Source organism: Microplitis demolitor, chromosome 4 (genome assembly GCF_026212275.2).
Source record: "Microplitis demolitor isolate Queensland-Clemson2020A chromosome 4, iyMicDemo2.1a, whole genome shotgun sequence".
In the NCBI taxonomy this organism is placed as follows: Eukaryota; Metazoa; Arthropoda; class Insecta; order Hymenoptera; family Braconidae; genus Microplitis; species Microplitis demolitor.
Window position 1 is genome coordinate 21,525,453 of NC_068548.1, and position 22,740 is coordinate 21,548,192.

Genomic DNA, 22,740 nt, shown 5'->3' on the forward strand with positions numbered 1-22,740 from the left:
AGCGAAATGAATTTTTCTAAGTTTTCTCTAGGATTTCTCTAGGATTTGTCTAGGATTCTTAGCGAAATGAATTTTTCTAAGTTTTCTCTAGGATTCCTAGCGAAATGAATTTTTCTAAGTTTTTCTCTAGGATTTCTCTAGGATTTGTCTAGGATTCTAGCGAATGAATTTTTCTAAGTTTTCTCTAGGATTTCTCTAGATTTGTCTAGGATTCTTAGCGAAATGAATTTTTCTAAGTTTTCTCTAGGATTCCTAGCGAAATGAATTTTTCTAAGTTTTCTCTAGGATTTCTCTAGGATTTGTCTAGGATTCTTAGCGAAATGAATTTTTCTAAGTTTTCTCTAGGATTCCTTAGCGAAATGAATTTTTCTAAGTTTTCTCTAGGATTTCTCTAGGATTTGTCTAGGATTCTTAGCGAAATGAATTTTTCTAAGTTTTCTCTAGGATTCCTAGCGAAATGAATTTTTCTAAGTTTTCTCTAGGATTTCTCTAGGATTTGTCTAGGATTCTTAGCGAAATGAATTTTTCTAAGTTTTCTCTAGGATTTCTCTAGGATTTGTCTAGGATTCTTAGCGAAATGAATTTTTCTAAGTTTTCTCTAGGATTCCTAGCGAAATGAATTTTTCTAAGTTTTCTCTAGGATTTCTCTAGGATTTGTCTAGGATTCTTAGCGAAATGAATTTTTCTAAGTTTTTCTCTAGGATTCCTAGCGAAATGAATTTTTCTAAGTTTTCTCTAGGATTTCTCTAGGATTTGTCTAGGATTCTTAGCGAAATGAATTTTTCTAAGTTTTCTCTAGGATTTCTCTAGGATTTGTCTAGGATTCTTAGCGAAATGAATTTTTCTAAGTTTTCTCTAGGATTCCTAGCGAAATGAATTTTTCTAAGTTTTCTCTAGGATTTCTCTAGGATTTGTCTAGGATTCTTAGCGAAATGAATTTTTCTAAGTTTTCTCTAGGATTCCTAGCGAAATGAATTTTTCTAAGTTTTCTCTAGGATTTCTCTAGGATTTGTCTAGGATTCTTAGCGAAATGAATTTTTCTAAGTTTTCTCTAGGATTTCTCTAGGATTTGTCTAGGATTCTTAGCGAAATGAATTTTTCTAAGTTTTCTCTAGGATTCCTAGCGAAATGAATTTTTCTAAGTTTTCTCTAGGATTTCTCTAGGATTTGTCTAGGATTCTTAGCGAAATGAATTTTTCTAAGTTTTCTCTAGGATTTCTCTAGGATTTGTCTAGGATTCTTAGCGAAATGAATTTTTCTAAGTTTTCTCTAGGATTTCTCTAGGATTTGTCTAGGATTCTTAGCGAAATGAATTTTTCTAAGTTTTCTCTAGGATTTCTCTAGGATTTGTCTAGGATTCTTAGCGAAATGAATTTTTCTAAGTTTTCTCTAGGATTTCTCTAGGATTTGTCTAGGATTCTTAGCGAAATGAATTTTTCTAAGTTTTCTCTAGGATTCCTAGCGAAATGAATTTTTCTAAGTTTTCTCTAGGATTTCTCTAGGATTTGTCTAGGATTCTTAGCGAAATGAATTTTTCTAAGTTTTCTCTAGGATTTCTCTAGGATTTGTCTAGGATTCTTAGCGAAATGAATTTTTCTAAGTTTTCTCTAGGATTCCTAGCGAAATGAATTTTTCTAAGTTTTCTCTAGGATTTCTCTAGGATTTGTCTAGGATTCTTAGCGAAATGAATTTTTCTAAGTTTTCTCTAGGATTCCTAGCGAAATGAATTTTTCTAAGTTTTCTCTAGGATTTCTCTAGGATTTGTCTAGGATTCTTAGCGAAATGAATTTTTCTAAGTTTTCTCTAGGATTTCTCTAGGATTTGTCTAGGATTCTTAGCGAAATGAATTTTTCTAAGTTTTCTCTAGGATTCTAGCGAAATGAATTTTTCTAAGTTTTCTCTAGGATTTCTCTAGGATTTGTCTAGGATTCTTAGCGAAATGAATTTTTCTAAGTTTTCTCTAGGATTTCTCTAGGATTTGTCTAGGATTCTTAGCGAAATGAATTTTTCTAAGTTTTCTCTAGGATTTCTCTAGGATTTGTCTAGGATTCTTAGCGAAATGAATTTTTCTAAGTTTTCTCTAGGATTTCTCTAGGATTTGTCTAGGATTCTTAGCGAAATGAATTTTTCTAAGTTTTCTCTAGGATTTCTCTAGGATTTGTCTAGGATTCTTAGCGAAATGAATTTTTCTAAGTTTTCTCTAGGATTTCTCTAGGATTTGTCTAGGATTCTTAGCGAAATGAATTTTTCTAAGTTTTCTCTAGGATTCCTAGCGAAATGAATTTTTCTAAGTTTTCTCTAGGATTTCTCTAGGATTTGTCTAGGATTCTTAGCGAAATGAATTTTTTCTAAGTTTTCTCTAGGATTTCTCTAGGATTTGTCTAGGATTCTTAGCGAAATGAATTTTTCTAAGTTTTCTCTAGGATTCCTAGCGAAATGAATTTTTCTAAGTTTTCTCTAGGATTTCTCTAGGATTTGTCTAGGATTCTTAGCGAAATGAATTTTTCTAAGTTTTCTCTAGGATTTCTCTAGGATTTGTCTAGGATTCTTAGCGAAATGAATTTTTCTAAGTTTTCTCTAGGATTTCTCTAGGATTTGTCTAGGATTCTTAGCGAAATGAATTTTTCTAAGTTTTCTCTAGGATTTCTCTAGGATTTGTCTAGGATTCTTAGCGAAATGAATTTTTCTAAGTTTTCTCTAGGATTCTCTAGGATTTGTCTAGGATCTAGCGAAATGAATTTTTCTAAGTTTTCTCTAGGATTTCTCTAGGATTTGTCTAGGATTCTTAGCGAAATGAATTTTTCTAAGTTTTCTCTAGGATTCCTAGCGAAATGAATTTTTCTAAGTTTTCTCTAGGATTTCTCTAGGATTTGTCTAGGATTCTTAGCGAAATGAATTTTTCTAAGTTTTCTCTAGGATTCCTAGCGAAATGAATTTTTCTAAGTTTTCTCTAGGATTTCTCTAGGATTTGTCTAGGATTCTTAGCGAAATGAATTTTTCTAAGTTTTCTCTAGGATTTCTCTAGGATTTGTCTAGGATTCTTAGCGAAATGAATTTTCTAAGTTTTCTCTAGGATTCCTAGCGAAATGAATTTTTCTAAGTTTTCTCTAGGATTTCTCTAGGATTTGTCTAGGATTCTTAGCGAAATGAATTTTTCTAAGTTTTCTCTAGGATTCCTAGCGAAATGAATTTTTCTAAGTTTTCTCTAGGATTTCTCTAGGATTTGTCTAGGATTCTTAGCGAAATGAATTTTTCTAAGTTTTCTCTAGGATTTCTAGCGAAATGAATTTTTCTAAGTTTTCTCTAGGATTTCTCTAGGATTTGTCTAGGATTCTTAGCGAAATGAATTTTTCTAAGTTTTCTCTAGGATTTCTCTAGGATTTGTCTAGGATTCTTAGCGAAATGAATTTTTCTAAGTTTTCTCTAGGATTCCTAGCGAAATGAATTTTTCTAAGTTTTCTCTAGGATTTCTCTAGGATTTGTCTAGGATTCTTAGCGAAATGAATTTTTCTAAGTTTTCTCTAGGATTTCTCTAGGATTTGTCTAGGATTCTTAGCGAAATGAATTTTTCTAAGTTTTCTCTAGGATTCCTAGCGAAATGAATTTTTCTAAGTTTTCTCTAGGATTTCTCTAGGATTTGTCTAGGATTCTTAGCGAAATGAATTTTTCTAAGTTTTCTCTAGGATTTCTCTAGGATTTGTCTAGGATTCTTAGCGAAATGAATTTTTCTAAGTTTTCTCTAGGATTCCTAGCGAAATGAATTTTTCTAAGTTTTCTCTAGGATTTCTCTAGGATTTGTCTAGGATTCTTAGCGAAATGAATTTTTCTAAGTTTTCTCTAGGATTTCTCTAGGATTTGTCTAGGATTCTTAGCGAAATGAATTTTTCTAAGTTTTCTCTAGGATTTCTCTAGGATTTGTCTAGGATTCTTAGCGAAATGAATTTTTCTAAGTTTTCTCTAGGATTTCTCTAGGATTTGTCTAGGATTCTTAGCGAAATGAATTTTTCTAAGTTTTCTCTAGGATTTCTCTAGGATTTGTCTAGGATTCTTAGCGAAATGAATTTTTCTAAGTTTTCTCTAGGATTCCTAGCGAAATGAATTTTTCTAAGTTTTCTCTAGGATTTCTCTAGGATTTGTCTAGGATTCTTAGCGAAATGAATTTTTCTAAGTTTTCTCTAGGATTTCTCTAGGATTTGTCTAGGATTCTTAGCGAAATGAATTTTTCTAAGTTTTCTCTAGGATTCCTAGCGAAATGAATTTTTCTAAGTTTTCTCTAGGATTTCTCTAGGATTTGTCTAGGATTCTTAGCGAAATGAATTTTTCTAAGTTTTCTCTAGGATTCCTAGCGAAATGAATTTTTCTAAGTTTTCTCTAGGATTTCTCTAGGATTTGTCTAGGATTCTTAGCGAAATGAATTTTTCTAAGTTTTCTCTAGGATTTCTCTAGGATTTGTCTAGGATTCTTAGCGAAATGAATTTTTCTAAGTTTTCTCTAGGATTCCTAGCGAAATGAATTTTTCTAAGTTTTCTCTAGGATTTCTCTAGGATTTGTCTAGGATTCTTAGCGAAATGAATTTTTCTAAGTTTTCTCTAGGATTTCTCTAGGATTTGTCTAGGATTCTTAGCGAAATGAATTTTTCTAAGTTTTCTCTAGGATTTCTCTAGGATTTGTCTAGGATTCTTAGCGAAATGAATTTTTCTAAGTTTTCTCTAGGATTTCTCTAGGATTTGTCTAGGATTCTTAGCGAAATGAATTTTTCTAAGTTTTCTCTAGGATTTCTCTAGGATTTGTCTAGGATTCTTAGCGAAATGAATTTTTCTAAGTTTTCTCTAGGATTTCTCTAGGATTTGTCTAGGATTCTTAGCGAAATGAATTTTTCTAAGTTTTCTCTAGGATTCCTAGCGAAATGAATTTTTCTAAGTTTTCTCTAGGATTTCTCTAGGATTTGTCTAGGATTCTTAGCGAAATGAATTTTTCTAAGTTTTCTCTAGGATTCCTAGCGAAATGAATTTTTCTAAGTTTTCTCTAGGATTTCTCTAGGATTTGTCTAGGATTCTTAGCGAAATGAATTTTTCTAAGTTTTCTCTAGGATTTCTCTAGGATTTGTCTAGGATTCTTAGCGAAATGAATTTTTCTAAGTTTTCTCTAGGATTCCTAGCGAAATGAATTTTTCTAAGTTTTCTCTAGGATTTCTCTAGGATTTGTCTAGGATTCTTAGCGAAATGAATTTTTCTAAGTTTTCTCTAGGATTTCTCTAGGATTTGTCTAGGATTCTTAGCGAAATGAATTTTTCTAAGTTTTCTCTAGGATTCCTAGCGAAATGAATTTTTCTAAGTTTTCTCTAGGATTTCTCTAGGATTTGTCTAGGATTCTTAGCGAAATGAATTTTTCTAAGTTTTCTCTAGGATTTCTCTAGGATTTGTCTAGGATTCTTAGCGAAATGAATTTTTCTAAGTTTTCTCTAGGATTTCTCTAGGATTTGTCTAGGATTCTTAGCGAAATGAATTTTCTAAGTTTTCTCTAGGATTCCTAGCGAAATGAATTTTTCTAAGTTTTCTCTAGGATTTCTCTAGGATTTGTCTAGGATTCTTAGCGAAATGAATTTTTCTAAGTTTTCTCTAGGATTCCTAGCGAAATGAATTTTTCTAAGTTTTCTCTAGGATTTCTCTAGGATTTGTCTAGGATTCTTAGCGAAATGAATTTTTCTAAGTTTTCTCTAGGATTTCTCTAGGATTTGTCTAGGATTCTTAGCGAAATGAATTTTTCTAAGTTTTCTCTAGGATTCCTAGCGAAATGAATTTTTCTAAGTTTTCTCTAGGATTTCTCTAGGATTTGTCTAGGATTCTTAGCGAAATGAATTTTTCTAAGTTTTCTCTAGGATTTCTCTAGGATTTGTCTAGGATTCTTAGCGAAATGAATTTTTCTAAGTTTTCTCTAGGATTCCTAGCGAAATGAATTTTTCTAAGTTTTCTCTAGGATTTCTCTAGGATTTGTCTAGGATTCTTAGCGAAATGAATTTTTCTAAGTTTTCTCTAGGATTTCTCTAGGATTTGTCTAGGATTCTTAGCGAAATGAATTTTTCTAAGTTTTCTCTAGGATTCCTAGCGAAATGAATTTTTCTAAGTTTTCTCTAGGATTTCTCTAGGATTTGTCTAGGATTCTTAGCGAAATGAATTTTCTAAGTTTTCTCTAGGATTCCTAGCGAAATGAATTTTTCTAAGTTTTCTCTAGGATTTCTCTAGGATTTGTCTAGGATTCTTAGCGAAATGAATTTTTCTAAGTTTTCTCTAGGATTTCTCTAGGATTTGTCTAGGATTCTTAGCGAAATGAATTTTTCTAAGTTTTCTCTAGGATTCCTAGCGAAATGAATTTTTCTAAGTTTTCTCTAGGATTTCTCTAGGATTTGTCTAGGATTCTTAGCGAAATGAATTTTTCTAAGTTTTCTCTAGGATTCCTAGCGAAATGAATTTTTCTAAGTTTTCTCTAGGATTTCTCTAGGATTTGTCTAGGATTCTTAGCGAAATGAATTTTTCTAAGTTTTCTCTAGGATTTCTCTAGGATTTGTCTAGGATTCTTAGCGAAATGAATTTTTCTAAGTTTTCTCTAGGATTCCTAGCGAAATGAATTTTTCTAAGTTTTCTCTAGGATTTCTCTAGGATTTGTCTAGGATTCTTAGCGAAATGAATTTTTCTAAGTTTTCTCTAGGATTTCTCTAGGATTTGTCTAGGATTCTTAGCGAAATGAATTTTTCTAAGTTTTCTCTAGGATTCCTAGCGAAATGAATTTTTCTAAGTTTTCTCTAGGATTTCTCTAGGATTTGTCTAGGATTCTTAGCGAAATGAATTTTTCTAAGTTTTCTCTAGGATTTCTCTAGGATTTGTCTAGGATTCTTAGCGAAATGAATTTTTCTAAGTTTTCTCTAGGATTTCTCTAGGATTTGTCTAGGATTCTTAGCGAAATGAATTTTTCTAAGTTTTCTCTAGGATTTCTCTAGGATTTGTCTAGGATTCTTAGCGAAATGAATTTTTCTAAGTTTTCTCTAGGATTTCTCTAGGATTTGTCTAGGATTCTTAGCGAAATGAATTTTTCTAAGTTTTCTCTAGGATTCCTAGCGAAATGAATTTTTCTAAGTTTTCTCTAGGATTTCTCTAGGATTTGTCTAGGATTCTTAGCGAAATGAATTTTTCTAAGTTTTCTCTAGGATTTCTCTAGGATTTGTCTAGGATTCTTAGCGAAATGAATTTTTCTAAGTTTTCTCTAGGATTCCTAGCGAAATGAATTTTTCTAAGTTTTCTCTAGGATTTCTCTAGGATTTGTCTAGGATTCTTAGCGAAATGAATTTTTCTAAGTTTTCTCTAGGATTCCTAGCGAAATGAATTTTTCTAAGTTTTCTCTAGGATTTCTCTAGGATTTGTCTAGGATTCTTAGCGAAATGAATTTTTCTAAGTTTTCTCTAGGATTTCTCTAGGATTTGTCTAGGATTCTTAGCGAAATGAATTTTTCTAAGTTTTCTCTAGGATTCCTAGCGAAATGAATTTTTCTAAGTTTTCTCTAGGATTTCTCTAGGATTTGTCTAGGATTCTTAGCGAAATGAATTTTTCTAAGTTTTCTCTAGGATTTCTCTAGGATTTGTCTAGGATTCTTAGCGAAATGAATTTTTCTAAGTTTTCTCTAGGATTCCTAGCGAAATGAATTTTTCTAAGTTTTCTCTAGGATTTCTCTAGGATTTGTCTAGGATTCTTAGCGAAATGAATTTTTCTAAGTTTTCTCTAGGATTTCTCTAGGATTTGTCTAGGATTCTTAGCGAAATGAATTTTTCTAAGTTTTCTCTAGGATTTCTCTAGGATTTGTCTAGGATTCTTAGCGAAATGAATTTTTCTAAGTTTTCTCTAGGATTCCTAGCGAAATGAATTTTTCTAAGTTTTCTCTAGGATTTCTCTAGGATTTGTCTAGGATTCTTAGCGAAATGAATTTTTCTAAGTTTTCTCTAGGATTCCTAGCGAAATGAATTTTTCTAAGTTTTCTCTAGGATTTCTCTAGGATTTGTCTAGGATTCTTAGCGAAATGAATTTTTCTAAGTTTTCTCTAGGATTTCTCTAGGATTTGTCTAGGATTCTTAGCGAAATGAATTTTTCTAAGTTTTCTCTAGGATTCCTAGCGAAATGAATTTTTCTAAGTTTTCTCTAGGATTTCTCTAGGATTTGTCTAGGATTCTTAGCGAAATGAATTTTTCTAAGTTTTCTCTAGGATTTCTCTAGGATTTGTCTAGGATTCTTAGCGAAATGAATTTTTCTAAGTTTTCTCTAGGATTCCTAGCGAAATGAATTTTTCTAAGTTTTCTCTAGGATTTCTCTAGGATTTGTCTAGGATTCTTAGCGAAATGAATTTTTCTAAGTTTTCTCTAGGATTTCTCTAGGATTTGTCTAGGATTCTTAGCGAAATGAATTTTTCTAAGTTTTCTCTAGGATTCTAGCGAAATGAATTTTTCTAAGTTTTCTCTAGGATTTCTCTAGGATTTGTCTAGGATTCTTAGCGAAATGAATTTTTCTAAGTTTTCTCTAGGATTCCTAGCGAAATGAATTTTTCTAAGTTTTCTCTAGGATTTCTCTAGGATTTGTCTAGGATTCTTAGCGAAATGAATTTTTCTAAGTTTTCTCTAGGATTTCTCTAGGATTTGTCTAGGATTCTTAGCGAAATGAATTTTTCTAAGTTTTCTCTAGGATTCCTAGCGAAATGAATTTTTCTAAGTTTTCTCTAGGATTTCTCTAGGATTTGTCTAGGATTCTTAGCGAAATGAATTTTTCTAAGTTTTCTCTAGGATTCCTAGCGAAATGAATTTTTCTAAGTTTTCTCTAGGATTTCTCTAGGATTTGTCTAGGATTCTTAGCGAAATGAATTTTTCTAAGTTTTCTCTAGGATTTCTCTAGGATTTGTCTAGGATTCTTAGCGAAATGAATTTTTCTAAGTTTTCTCTAGGATTCCTAGCGAAATGAATTTTTCTAAGTTTTCTCTAGGATTTCTCTAGGATTTGTCTAGGATTCTTAGCGAAATGAATTTTTCTAAGTTTTCTCTAGGATTTCTCTAGGATTTGTCTAGGATTCTTAGCGAAATGAATTTTTCTAAGTTTTCTCTAGGATTCCTAGCGAAATGAATTTTTCTAAGTTTTCTCTAGGATTTCTCTAGGATTTGTCTAGGATTCTTAGCGAAATGAATTTTTCTAAGTTTTCTCTAGGATTTCTCTAGGATTTGTCTAGGATTCTTAGCGAAATGAATTTTTCTAAGTTTTCTCTAGGATTTCTCTAGGATTTGTCTAGGATTCTTAGCGAAATGAATTTTTCTAAGTTTTCTCTAGGATTTCTCTAGGATTTGTCTAGGATTCTTAGCGAAATGAATTTTTCTAAGTTTTCTCTAGGATTTCTCTAGGATTTGTCTAGGATTCTTAGCGAAATGAATTTTTCTAAGTTTTCTCTAGGATTCCTAGCGAAATGAATTTTTCTAAGTTTTCTCTAGGATTTCTCTAGGATTTGTCTAGGATTCTTAGCGAAATGAATTTTTCTAAGTTTTCTCTAGGATTTCTCTAGGATTTGTCTAGGATTCTTAGCGAAATGAATTTTTCTAAGTTTTCTCTAGGATTCCTAGCGAAATGAATTTTTCTAAGTTTTCTCTAGGATTTCTCTAGGATTTGTCTAGGATTCTTAGCGAAATGAATTTTTCTAAGTTTTCTCTAGGATTCCTAGCGAAATGAATTTTTCTAAGTTTTCTCTAGGATTTCTCTAGGATTTGTCTAGGATTCTTAGCGAAATGAATTTTTCTAAGTTTTCTCTAGGATTTCTCTAGGATTTGTCTAGGATTCTTAGCGAAATGAATTTTTCTAAGTTTTCTCTAGGATTCCTAGCGAAATGAATTTTCTAAGTTTTCTCTAGGATTTCTCTAGGATTTGTCTAGGATTCTTAGCGAAATGAATTTTTCTAAGTTTTCTCTAGGATTTCTCTAGGATTTGTCTAGGATTCTTAGCGAAATGAATTTTTCTAAGTTTTCTCTAGGATTCCTAGCGAAATGAATTTTTCTAAGTTTTCTCTAGGATTTCTCTAGGATTTGTCTAGGATTCTTAGCGAAATGAATTTTTCTAAGTTTTCTCTAGGATTTCTCTAGGATTTGTCTAGGATTCTTAGCGAAATGAATTTTTCTAAGTTTTCTCTAGGATTCCTAGCGAAATGAATTTTTCTAAGTTTTCTCTAGGATTTCTCTAGGATTTGTCTAGGATTCTTAGCGAAATGAATTTTTCTAAGTTTTCTCTAGGATTTCTCTAGGATTTGTCTAGGATTCTTAGCGAAATGAATTTTTCTAAGTTTTCTCTAGGATTCCTAGCGAAATGAATTTTTCTAAGTTTTCTCTAGGATTTCTCTAGGATTTGTCTAGGATTCTTAGCGAAATGAATTTTTCTAAGTTTTCTCTAGGATTCCTAGCGAAATGAATTTTTCTAAGTTTTCTCTAGGATTTCTCTAGGATTTGTCTAGGATTCTTAGCGAAATGAATTTTTCTAAGTTTTCTCTAGGATTTCTCTAGGATTTGTCTAGGATTCTTAGCGAAATGAATTTTTCTAAGTTTTCTCTAGGATTCCTAGCGAAATGAATTTTTCTAAGTTTTCTCTAGGATTTCTCTAGGATTTGTCTAGGATTCTTAGCGAAATGAATTTTTCTAAGTTTTCTCTAGGATTTCTCTAGGATTTGTCTAGGATTCTTAGCGAAATGAATTTTTCTAAGTTTTCTCTAGGATTCCTAGCGAAATGAATTTTTCTAAGTTTTCTCTAGGATTTCTCTAGGATTTGTCTAGGATTCTTAGCGAAATGAATTTTTCTAAGTTTTCTCTAGGATTTCTCTAGGATTTGTCTAGGATTCTTAGCGAAATGAATTTTTCTAAGTTTTCTCTAGGATTCCTAGCGAAATGAATTTTTCTAAGTTTTCTCTAGGATTTCTCTAGGATTTGTCTAGGATTCTTAGCGAAATGAATTTTTCTAAGTTTTCTCTAGGATTTCTCTAGGATTTGTCTAGGATTCTTAGCGAAATGAATTTTTCTAAGTTTTCTCTAGGATTCCTAGCGAAATGAATTTTTCTAAGTTTTCTCTAGGATTTCTCTAGGATTTGTCTAGGATTCTTAGCGAAATGAATTTTTCTAAGTTTTCTCTAGGATTTCTCTAGGATTTGTCTAGGATTCTTAGCGAAATGAATTTTTCTAAGTTTTCTCTAGGATTTCTCTAGGATTTGTCTAGGATTCTTAGCGAAATGAATTTTCTAAGTTTTCTCTAGGATTCCTAGCGAAATGAATTTTTCTAAGTTTTCTCTAGGATTTCTCTAGGATTTGTCTAGGATTCTTAGCGAAATGAATTTTTCTAAGTTTTCTCTAGGATTTCTCTAGGATTTGTCTAGGATTCTTAGCGAAATGAATTTTTCTAAGTTTTCTCTAGGATTCCTAGCGAAATGAATTTTTCTAAGTTTTCTCTAGGATTTCTCTAGGATTTGTCTAGGATTCTTAGCGAAATGAATTTTTCTAAGTTTTCTCTAGGATTTCTCTAGGATTTGTCTAGGATTCTTAGCGAAATGAATTTTTCTAAGTTTTCTCTAGGATTCCTAGCGAAATGAATTTTTCTAAGTTTTCTCTAGGATTTCTCTAGGATTTGTCTAGGATTCTTAGCGAAATGAATTTTTCTAAGTTTTCTCTAGGATTTCTCTAGGATTTGTCTAGGATTCTTAGCGAAATGAATTTTTCTAAGTTTTCTCTAGGATTCCTAGCGAAATGAATTTTTCTAAGTTTTCTCTAGGATTTCTCTAGGATTTGTCTAGGATTCTTAGCGAAATGAATTTTTCTAAGTTTTCTCTAGGATTTCTCTAGGATTTGTCTAGGATTCTTAGCGAAATGAATTTTTCTAAGTTTTCTCTAGGATTTCTCTAGGATTTGTCTAGGATTCTTAGCGAAATGAATTTTTCTAAGTTTTCTCTAGGATTCCTAGCGAAATGAATTTTTCTAAGTTTTCTCTAGGATTTCTCTAGGATTTGTCTAGGATTCTTAGCGAATGAATTTTTCTAAGTTTTCTCTAGGATTTCTCTAGGATTTGTCTAGGATTCTTAGCGAAATGAATTTTTCTAAGTTTTCTCTAGGATTCCTAGCGAAATGAATTTTTCTAAGTTTTCTCTAGGATTTCTCTAGGATTTGTCTAGGATTCTTAGCGAAATGAATTTTTCTAAGTTTTCTCTAGGATTCCTAGCGAAATGAATTTTTCTAAGTTTTCTCTAGGATTTCTCTAGGATTTGTCTAGGATTCTTAGCGAAATGAATTTTTCTAAGTTTTCTCTAGGATTACTCTAGGATTTGTCTAGGATTCTTAGCGAAATGAATTTTTCTAAGTTTTCTCTAGGATTCCTAGCGAAATGAATTTTTCTAAGTTTTCTCTAGGATTTCTCTAGGATTTGTCTAGGATTCTTAGCGAAATGAATTTTTCTAAGTTTTCTCTAGGATTCCTAGCGAAATGAATTTTTCTAAGTTTTCTCTAGGATTTCTCTAGGATTTGTCTAGGATTCTTAGCGAAATGAATTTTTCTAAGTTTTCTCTAGGATTTCTCTAGGATTTGTCTAGGATTCTTAGCGAAATGAATTTTTCTAAGTTTTCTCTAGGATTCCTAGCGAAATGAATTTTTCTAAGTTTTCTCTAGGATTTCTCTAGGATTTGTCTAGGATTCTTAGCGAAATGAATTTTTCTAAGTTTTCTCTAGGATTTCTCTAGGATTTGTCTAGGATTCTTAGCGAAATGAATTTTTCTAAGTTTTCTCTAGGATTCCTAGCGAAATGAATTTTTCTAAGTTTTCTCTAGGATTTCTCTAGGATTTGTCTAGGATTCTTAGCGAAATGAATTTTTCTAAGTTTTCTCTAGGATTTCTCTAGGATTTGTCTAGGATTCTTAGCGAAATGAATTTTTCTAAGTTTTCTCTAGGATTTCTCTAGGATTTGTCTAGGATTCTTAGCGAAATGAATTTTTCTAAGTTTTCTCTAGGATTCCTAGCGAAATGAATTTTTCTAAGTTTTCTCTAGGATTTCTCTAGGATTTGTCTAGGATTCTTAGCGAAATGAATTTTTCTAAGTTTTCTCTAGGATTCCTAGCGAAATGAATTTTTCTAAGTTTTCTCTAGGATTTCTCTAGGATTTGTCTAGGATTCTTAGCGAAATGAATTTTTCTAAGTTTTCTCTAGGATTACTCTAGGATTTGTCTAGGATTCTTAGCGAAATGAATTTTTCTAAGTTTTCTCTAGGATTCCTAGCGAAATGAATTTTTCTAAGTTTTCTCTAGGATTTCTCTAGGATTTGTCTAGGATTCTTAGCGAAATGAATTTTTCTAAGTTTTCTCTAGGATTTCTCTAGGATTTGTCTAGGATTCTTAGCGAAATGAATTTTTCTAAGTTCTCTCTAGGATTCCTAGCGAAATGAATTTTTCTAAGTTTTCTCTAGGATTTCTCTAGGATTTGTCTAGGATTCTTAGCGAAATGAATTTTTCTAAGTTTTCTCTAGGATTCCTAGCGAAATGAATTTTTCTAAGTTTTCTCTAGGATTTCTCTAGGATTTGTCTAGGATTCTTAGCGAAATGAATTTTTCTAAGTTTTCTCTAGGATTACTCTAGGATTTGTCTAGGATTCTTAGCGAAATGAATTTTTCTAAGTTTTCTCTAGGATTCCTAGCGAAATGAATTTTTCTAAGTTTTCTCTAGGATTTCTCTAGGATTTGTCTAGGATTCTTAGCGAAATGAATTTTTCTAAGTTTTCTCTAGGATTCCTAGCGAAATGAATTTTTCTAAGTTTTCTCTAGGATTTCTCTAGGATTTGTCTAGGATTCTTAGCGAAATGAATTTTTCTAAGTTTTCTCTAGGATTTCTCTAGGATTTGTCTAGGATTCTTAGCGAAATGAATTTTTCTAAGTTTTCTCTAGGATTCCTAGCGAAATGAATTTTTCTAAGTTTTCTCTAGGATTTCTCTAGGATTTGTCTAGGATTCTTAGCGAAATGAATTTTTCTAAGTTTTCTCTAGGATTTCTCTAGGATTTGTCTAGGATTCCTAGCAAAATGAATTTTTCTAAGTTTTCTCTAGGATTCCTAGCGAAATGAATTTTTCTAAGTTTTCTCTAGGATTTCTCTAGGATTTGTCTAGGATTCTTAGCGAAATGAATTTTTCTAAGTTTTCTCTAGGATTTCTCTAGGATTTGTCTAGGATTCTTAGCGAAATGAATTTTTCTAAGTTTTCTCTAGGATTTCTCTAGGATTTGTCTAGGATTCTTAGCGAAATGAATTTTTCTAAGTTTTCTCTAGGATTCCTAGCGAAATGAATTTTTCTAAGTTTTCTCTAGGATTTCTCTAGGATTTGTCTAGGATTCTTAGCGAAATGAATTTTTCTAAGTTTTCTCTAGGATTTCTCTAGGATTTGTCTAGGATTCTTAGCGAAATGAATTTTTCTAAGTTTTCTCTAGGATTCCTAGCGAAATGAATTTTTCTAAGTTTTCTCTAGGATTTCTCTAGGATTTGTCTAGGATTCCTAGCAAAATGAATTTTTCTAAGTTTTCTCTAGGATTCCTAGCGAAATGAATTTTTCTAAGTTTTCTCTAGGATTTCTCTAGGATTTGTCTAGGATTCTTAGCGAAATGAATTTTTCTAAGTTTTCTCTAGGATTTCTCTAGGATTTGTCTAGGATTCCTAGCGAAATGAATTTTTCTAAGTTTTCTCTAGGATTTCTCTAGGATTTGTCTAGGATTCTTAGCGAAATGAATTTTTCTAAGTTTTCTCTAGGATTCCTAGCGAAATGAATTTTTCTAAGTTTTCTCTAGGATTTCTCTAGGATTTGTCTAGGATTCTTAGCGAAATGAATTTTTCTAAGTTCTCTCTAGGATTCCTAGCGAAATGAATTTTTCTAAGTTTTCTCTAGGATTTCTCTAGGATTTGTCTAGGATTCTTAGCGAAATGAATTTTTCTAAGTTTTCTCTAGGATTCCTAGCGAAATGAATTTTTCTAAGTTTTCTCTAGGATTTCTCTAGGATTTGTCTAGGATTCTTAGCGAAATGAATTTTTCTAAGTTTTCTCTAGGATTCCTAGCGAAATGATATTTTCTAAGTTTTCTCTAGGATTTCTCTAGGATTTGTCTAGGATTCTTAGCGAAATGAATTTTTCTAAGTTTTCTCTAGGATTTCTCTAGGATTTGTCTAGGATTCCTAGCAAAATGAATTTTTCTAAGTTTTCTCTAGGATTCCTAGCGAAATGAATTTTTCTAAGTTTTCTCTAGGATTTCTCTAGGATTTGTCTAGGATTCTTAGCGAAATGAATTTTTCTAAGTTTTCTCTAGGATTCCTAGCGAAATGATATTTTCTAAGTTTTCTCTAGGATTTCTCTAGGATTTGTCTAGGATTCTTAGCGAAATGAATTTTTCTAAGTTTTCTCTAGGATTTCTCTAGGATTTGTCTAGGATTCCTAGCAAAATGAATTTTTCTAAGTTTTCTCTAGGATTCCTAGCGAAATGAATTTTTCTAAGTTTTCTCTAGGATTTCTCTAGGATTTGTCTAGGATTCTTAGCGAAATGAATTTTTCTAAGTTTTCTCTAGGATTTCTCTAGGATTTGTCTAGGATTCTTAGCGAAATGAATTTTTCTAAGTTTTCTCTAGGATTCCTAGCGAAATGAATTTTTCTAAGTTTTCTCTAGGATTTCTCTAGGATTTGTCTAGGATTCTTAGCGAAATGAATTTTTCTAAGTTTTCTCTAGGATTTCTCTAGGATTTGTCTAGGATTCTTAGCGAAATGAATTTTTCTAAGTTTTCTCTAGGATTCCTAGCGAAATGAATTTTTCTAAGTTTTCTCTAGGATTTCTCTAGGATTTGTCTAGGATTCTTAGCGAAATGAATTTTTCTAAGTTTTCTCTAGGATTTCTCTAGGATTTGTCTAGGATTCTTAGCGAAATGAATTTTTCTAAGTTTTCTCTAGGATTTCTCTAGGATTTGTCTAGGATTCTTAGCGAAATGAATTTTTCTAAGTTTTCTCTAGGATTCCTAGCGAAATGAATTTTTCTAAGTTTTCTCTAGGATTTCTCTAGGATTTGTCTAGGATTCTTAGCGAAATGAATTTTTCTAAGTTTTCTCTAGGATTCCTAGCGAAATGAATTTTTCTAAGTTTTCTCTAGGATTTCTCTAGGATTTGTCTAGGATTCTTAGCGAAATGAATTTTTCTAAGTTTTCTCTAGGATTACTCTAGGATTTGTCTAGGATTCTTAGCGAAATGAATTTTTCTAAGTTTTCTCTAGGATTCCTAGCGAAATGAATTTTTCTAAGTTTTCTCTAGGATTTCTCTAGGATTTGTCTAGGATTCTTAGCGAAATGAATTTTTCTAAGTTTTCTCTAGGATTCCTAGCGAAATGAATTTTTCTAAGTTTTCTCTAGGATTTCTCTAGGATTTGTCTAGGATTCTTAGCGAAATGAATTTTTCTAAGTTTTCTCTAGGATTTCTCTAGGATTTGTCTAGGATTCTTAGCGAAATGAATTTTTCTAAGTTTTCTCTAGGATTTCTCTAGGATTTGTCTAGGATTCTTAGCGAAATGAATTTTTCTAAGTTCTCTCTAGGATTCCTAGCGAAATGAATTTTTCTAAGTTTTCTCTAGGATTTCTCTAGGATTTGTCTAGGATTCTTAGCGAAATGAATTTTTCTAAGTTTTCTCTAGGATTCCTAGCGAAATGAATTTTTCTAAGTTTTCTCTAGGATTTCTCTAGGATTTGTCTAGGATTCTTAGCGAAATGAATTTTTCTAAGTTTTCTCTAGGATTACTCTAGGATTTGTCTAGGATTCTTAGCGAAATGAATTTTTCTAAGTTTTCTCTAGGATTCCTAGCGAAATGAATTTTTCTAAGTTTTCTCTAGGATTTCTCTAGGATTTGTCTAGGATTCTTAGCGAAATGAATTTTTCTAAGTTTTCTCTAGGATTCCTAGCGAAATGAATTTTTCTAAGTTTTCTCTAGGATTTCTCTAGGATTTGTCTAGGATTCTTAGCGAAATGAATTTTTCTAAGTTTTCTCTAGGATTTCTCTAGGATTTGTCTAGGATTCCTAGCAAAATGAATTTTTCTAAGTTTTCTCTAGGATTCCTAGCGAAATGAATTTTTCTAAGTTTTCTCTAGGATTTCTCTAGGATTTGTCTAGGATTCTTAGCGAAATGAATTTTTCTAAGTTTTCTCTAGGATTCCTAGCGAAATGATATTTTCTAAGTTTTCTCTAGGATTTCTCTAGGATTTGTCTAGGATTCTTAGCGAAATGAATTTTTCTAAGTTTTCTCTAGGATTTCTCTAGGATTTGTCTAGGATTCCTAGCAAAATGAATTTTTCTAAGTTTTCTCTAGGATTCCTAGCGAAATGAATTTTTCTAAGTTTTCTCTAGGATTTCTCTAGGATTTGTCTAGGATTCTTAGCGAAATGAATTTTTCTAAGTTTTCTCTAGGATTTCTCTAGGATTTGTCTAGGATTCTTAGCGAAATGAATTTTTCTAAGTTTTCTCTAGGATTTCTCTAGGATTTGTCTAGGATTCTTAGCGAAATGAACTTTTCTAAGTTTTCTCTAGGATTTGTTTAGGATTTGTCTAGGATTCTTAGCGAAATGAACTTTTCTAAGTTTTCTCTAGGATTTCTCTAGGATTTGTCTAGGGTTCTCAGCGAAATGAATTTTTCTAAGTTTTCTCTAGGATTTCTCTAGGATTTGTCTAGGATTCTTAGCGAAATGAATTTTTCTAAGTTTTCTCTAGGATTCCTAGCGAAATGAATTTTTCTAAGTTTTCTCTAGGATTTCTCTAGGATTTGTCTAGGATTCTTAGCGAAATGAATTTTTCTAAGTTTTCTCTAGGATTCCTAGCGAAATGAATTTTTCTAAGTTTTCTCTAGGATTTCTCTAGGATTTGTCTAGGATTCTTAGCGAAATGAATTTTTCTAAGTTTTCTCTAGGATTTCTCTAGGATTTGTCTAGGATTCCTAGCGAAATGAATTTTTCTAAGTTTTCTCTAGGATTTCTCTAGGATTTGTCTAGGATTCTTAGCGAAATGAATTTTTCTAAGTTTTCTCTAGGATTCCTAGCGAAATGAATTTTTCTAAGTTTTCTCTAGGATTTCTCTAGGATTTGTCTAGGATTCTTAGCGAAATGAATTTTTCTAAGTTCTCTCTAGGATTCCTAGCGAAATGAATTTTTCTAAGTTTTCTCTAGGATTTCTCTAGGATTTGTCTAGGATTCTTAGCGAAATGAATTTTTCTAAGTTTTCTCTAGGATTCCTAGCGAAATGAATTTTTCTAAGTTTTCTCTAGGATTTCTCTAGGATTTGTCTAGGATTCTTAGCGAAATGAATTTTTCTAAGTTTTCTCTAGGATTCCTAGCGAAATGATATTTTCTAAGTTTTCTCTAGGATTTCTCTAGGATTTGTCTAGGATTCTTAGCGAAATGAATTTTTCTAAGTTTTCTCTAGGATTTCTCTAGGATTTGTCTAGGATTCCTAGCAAAATGAATTTTTCTAAGTTTTCTCTAGGATTCCTAGCGAAATGAATTTTTCTAAGTTTTCTCTAGGATTTCTCTAGGATTTGTCTAGGATTCTTAGCGAAATGAATTTTTCTAAGTTTTCTCTAGGATTCCTAGCGAAATGATATTTTCTAAGTTTTCTCTAGGATTTCTCTAGGATTTGTCTAGGATTCTTAGCGAAATGAATTTTTCTAAGTTTTCTCTAGGATTTCTCTAGGATTTGTCTAGGATTCCTAGCAAAATGAATTTTTCTAAGTTTTCTCTAGGATTCCTAGCGAAATGAATTTTTCTAAGTTTTCTCTAGGATTTCTCTAGGATTTGTCTAGGATTCTTAGCGAAATGAATTTTTCTAAGTTTTCTCTAGGATTTCTCTAGGATTTGTCTAGGATTCTTAGCGAAATGAATTTTTCTAAGTTTTCTCTAGGATTCCTAGCGAAATGAATTTTTCTAAGTTTTCTCTAGGATTTCTCTAGGATTTGTCTAGGATTCTTAGCGAAATGAATTTTTCTAAGTTTTCTCTAGGATTTCTCTAGGATTTGTCTAGGATTCTTAGCGAAATGAATTTTTCTAAGTTTTCTCTAGGATTCCTAGCGAAATGAATTTTTCTAAGTTTTCTCTAGGATTTCTCTAGGATTTGTCTAGGATTCTTAGCGAAATGAATTTTTCTAAGTTTTCTCTAGGATTTCTCTAGGATTTGTCTAGGATTCTTAGCGAAATGAATTTTTCTAAGTTTTCTCTAGGATTTCTCTAGGATTTGTCTAGGATTCTTAGCGAAATGAATTTTTCTAAGTTTTCTCTAGGATTCCTAGCGAAATGAATTTTTCTAAGTTTTCTCTAGGATTTCTCTAGGATTTGTCTAGGATTCTTAGCGAAATGAATTTTTCTAAGTTTTCTCTAGGATTCCTAGCGAAATGAATTTTTCTAAGTTTTCTCTAGGATTTCTCTAGGATTTGTCTAGGATTCTTAGCGAAATGAATTTTTCTAAGTTTTCTCTAGGATTACTCTAGGATTTGTCTAGGATTCTTAGCGAAATGAATTTTTCTAAGTTTTCTCTAGGATTCCTAGCGAAATGAATTTTTCTAAGTTTTCTCTAGGATTTCTCTAGGATTTGTCTAGGATTCTTAGCGAAATGAATTTTTCTAAGTTTTCTCTAGGATTCCTAGCGAAATGAATTTTTCTAAGTTTTCTCTAGGATTTCTCTAGGATTTGTCTAGGATTCTTAGCGAAATGAATTTTTCTAAGTTTTCTCTAGGATTTCTCTAGGATTTGTCTAGGATTCTTAGCGAAATGAATTTTTCTAAGTTTTCTCTAGGATTTCTCTAGGATTTGTCTAGGATTCTTAGCGAAATGAATTTTTCTAAGTTCTCTCTAGGATTCCTAGCGAAATGAATTTTTCTAAGTTTTCTCTAGGATTTCTCTAGGATTTGTCTAGGATTCTTAGCGAAATGAATTTTTCTAAGTTTTCTCTAGGATTCCTAGCGAAATGAATTTTTCTAAGTTTTCTCTAGGATTTCTCTAGGATTTGTCTAGGATTCTTAGCGAAATGAATTTTTCTAAGTTTTCTCTAGGATTACTCTAGGATTTGTCTAGGATTCTTAGCGAAATGAATTTTTCTAAGTTTTCTCTAGGATTCCTAGCGAAATGAATTTTTCTAAGTTTTCTCTAGGATTTCTCTAGGATTTGTCTAGGATTCTTAGCGAAATGAATTTTTCTAAGTTTTCTCTAGGATTCCTAGCGAAATGAATTTTTCTAAGTTTTCTCTAGGATTTCTCTAGGATTTGTCTAGGATTCTTAGCGAAATGAATTTTTCTAAGTTTTCTCTAGGATTTCTCTAGGATTTGTCTAGGATTCCTAGCAAAATGAATTTTTCTAAGTTTTCTCTAGGATTCCTAGCGAAATGAATTTTTCTAAGTTTTCTCTAGGATTTCTCTAGGATTTGTCTAGGATTCTTAGCGAAATGAATTTTTCTAAGTTTTCTCTAGGATTCCTAGCGAAATGATATTTTCTAAGTTTTCTCTAGGATTTCTCTAGGATTTGTCTAGGATTCTTAGCGAAATGAATTTTTCTAAGTTTTCTCTAGGATTTCTCTAGGATTTGTCTAGGATTCCTAGCAAAATGAATTTTTCTAAGTTTTCTCTAGGATTCCTAGCGAAATGAATTTTTCTAAGTTTTCTCTAGGATTTCTCTAGGATTTGTCTAGGATTCTTAGCGAAATGAATTTTTCTAAGTTTTCTCTAGGATTTCTCTAGGATTTGTCTAGGATTCTTAGCGAAATGAATTTTTCTAAGTTTTCTCTAGGATTTCTCTAGGATTTGTCTAGGATTCTTAGCGAAATGAACTTTTCTAAGTTTTCTCTAGGATTTGTTTAGGATTTGTCTAGGATTCTTAGCGAAATGAACTTTTCTAAGTTTTCTCTAGGATTTCTCTAGGATTTGTCTAGGATTCTTAGCAAAATGAATTTTTCTAAGTTTTCTCTAGGATTACTCTAGGATTTGTCTAGGATTCTTAGCGAAATGAATTTTTCTAAGTTTTCTCTAGGATTTCTCTAGGATTTGTCTAGGATTCTTAGCGAAATGAATTTTTCTAAGTTTTCTCTAGGATTTCTCTAGGATTTGTCTAGGATTCTTAGCGAAATGAATTTTTCTAAGTTTTCTCTAGGATTCCTAGCGAAATGAATTTTTCTAAGTTTTCTCTAGGATTTCTCTAGGATTTGTCTAGGATTCTTAGCGAAATGAATTTTTCTAAGTTTTCTCTAGGATTTCTCTAGGATTTGTCTAGGATTCTTAGCGAAATGAATTTTTCTAAGTTTTCTCTAGGATTCCTAGCGAAATGAATTTTTCTAAGTTTTCTCTAGGATTTCTCTAGGATTTGTCTAGGATTCTTAGCGAAATGAATTTTTCTAAGTTTTCTCTAGGATTTCTCTAGGATTTGTCTAGGATTCTTAGCGAAATGAATTTTTCTAAGTTTTCTCTAGGATTTCTCTAGGATTTGTCTAGGATTCTTAGCGAAATGAATTTTTCTAAGTTTTCTCTAGGATTCCTAGCGAAATGAATTTTTCTAAGTTTTCTCTAGGATTTCTCTAGGATTTGTCTAGGATTCTTAGCGAAATGAATTTTTCTAAGTTTTCTCTAGGATTTCTCTAGGATTTGTCTAGGATTCTTAGCGAAATGAATTTTTCTAAGTTTTCTCTAGGATTCCTAGCGAAATGAATTTTTCTAAGTTTTCTCTAGGATTTCTCTAGGATTTGTCTAGGATTCTTAGCGAAATGAATTTTTCTAAGTTTTCTCTAGGATTCCTAGCGAAATGAATTTTTCTAAGTTTTCTCTAGGATTTCTCTAGGATTTGTCTAGGATTCTTAGCGAAATGAATTTTTCTAAGTTTTCTCTAGGATTACTCTAGGATTTGTCTAGGATTCTTAGCGAAATGAATTTTTCTAAGTTTTCTCTAGGATTCCTAGCGAAATGAATTTTTCTAAGTTTTCTCTAGGATTTCTCTAGGATTTGTCTAGGATTCTTAGCGAAATGAATTTTTCTAAGTTTTCTCTAGGATTCCTAGCGAAATGAATTTTTCTAAGTTTTCTCTAGGATTTCTCTAGGATTTGTCTAGGATTCTTAGCGAAATGAATTTTTCTAAGTTTTCTCTAGGATTTCTCTAGGATTTGTCTAGGATTCTTAGCGAAATGAATTTTTCTAAGTTTTCTCTAGGATTCCTAGCGAAATGAATTTTTCTAAGTTTTCTCTAGGATTTCTCTAGGATTTGTCTAGGATTCTTAGCGAAATGAATTTTTCTAAGTTTTCTCTAGGATTTCTCTAGGATTTGTCTAGGATTCTTAGCGAAATGAATTTTTCTAAGTTTTCTCTAGGATTCCTAGCGAAATGAATTTTTCTAAGTTTTCTCTAGGATTTCTCTAGGATTTGTCTAGGATTCTTAGCGAAATGAATTTTTCTAAGTTTTCTCTAGGATTTCTCTAGGATTTGTCTAGGATTCTTAGCGAAATGAATTTTTCTAAGTTTTCTCTAGGATTTCTCTAGGATTTGTCTAGGATTCTTAGCGAAATGAATTTTTCTAAGTTTTCTCTAGGATTCCTAGCGAAATGAATTTTTCTAAGTTTTCTCTAGGATTTCTCTAGGATTTGTCTAGGATTCTTAGCGAAATGAATTTTTCTAAGTTTTCTCTAGGATTC

The 22,740-nt window shown here is 31.7% G+C and overlaps 1 protein-coding gene across 6 annotated transcripts in view; it reads right to left on the reverse strand.

The window, feature by feature from the left end:
• The window catches only part of LOC103578181 (piezo-type mechanosensitive ion channel component), a 59,224-nt gene that overhangs the window by 25,293 nt on the left and 11,191 nt on the right, over positions 1-22,740 (reverse strand). The window lies entirely within an intron of this gene.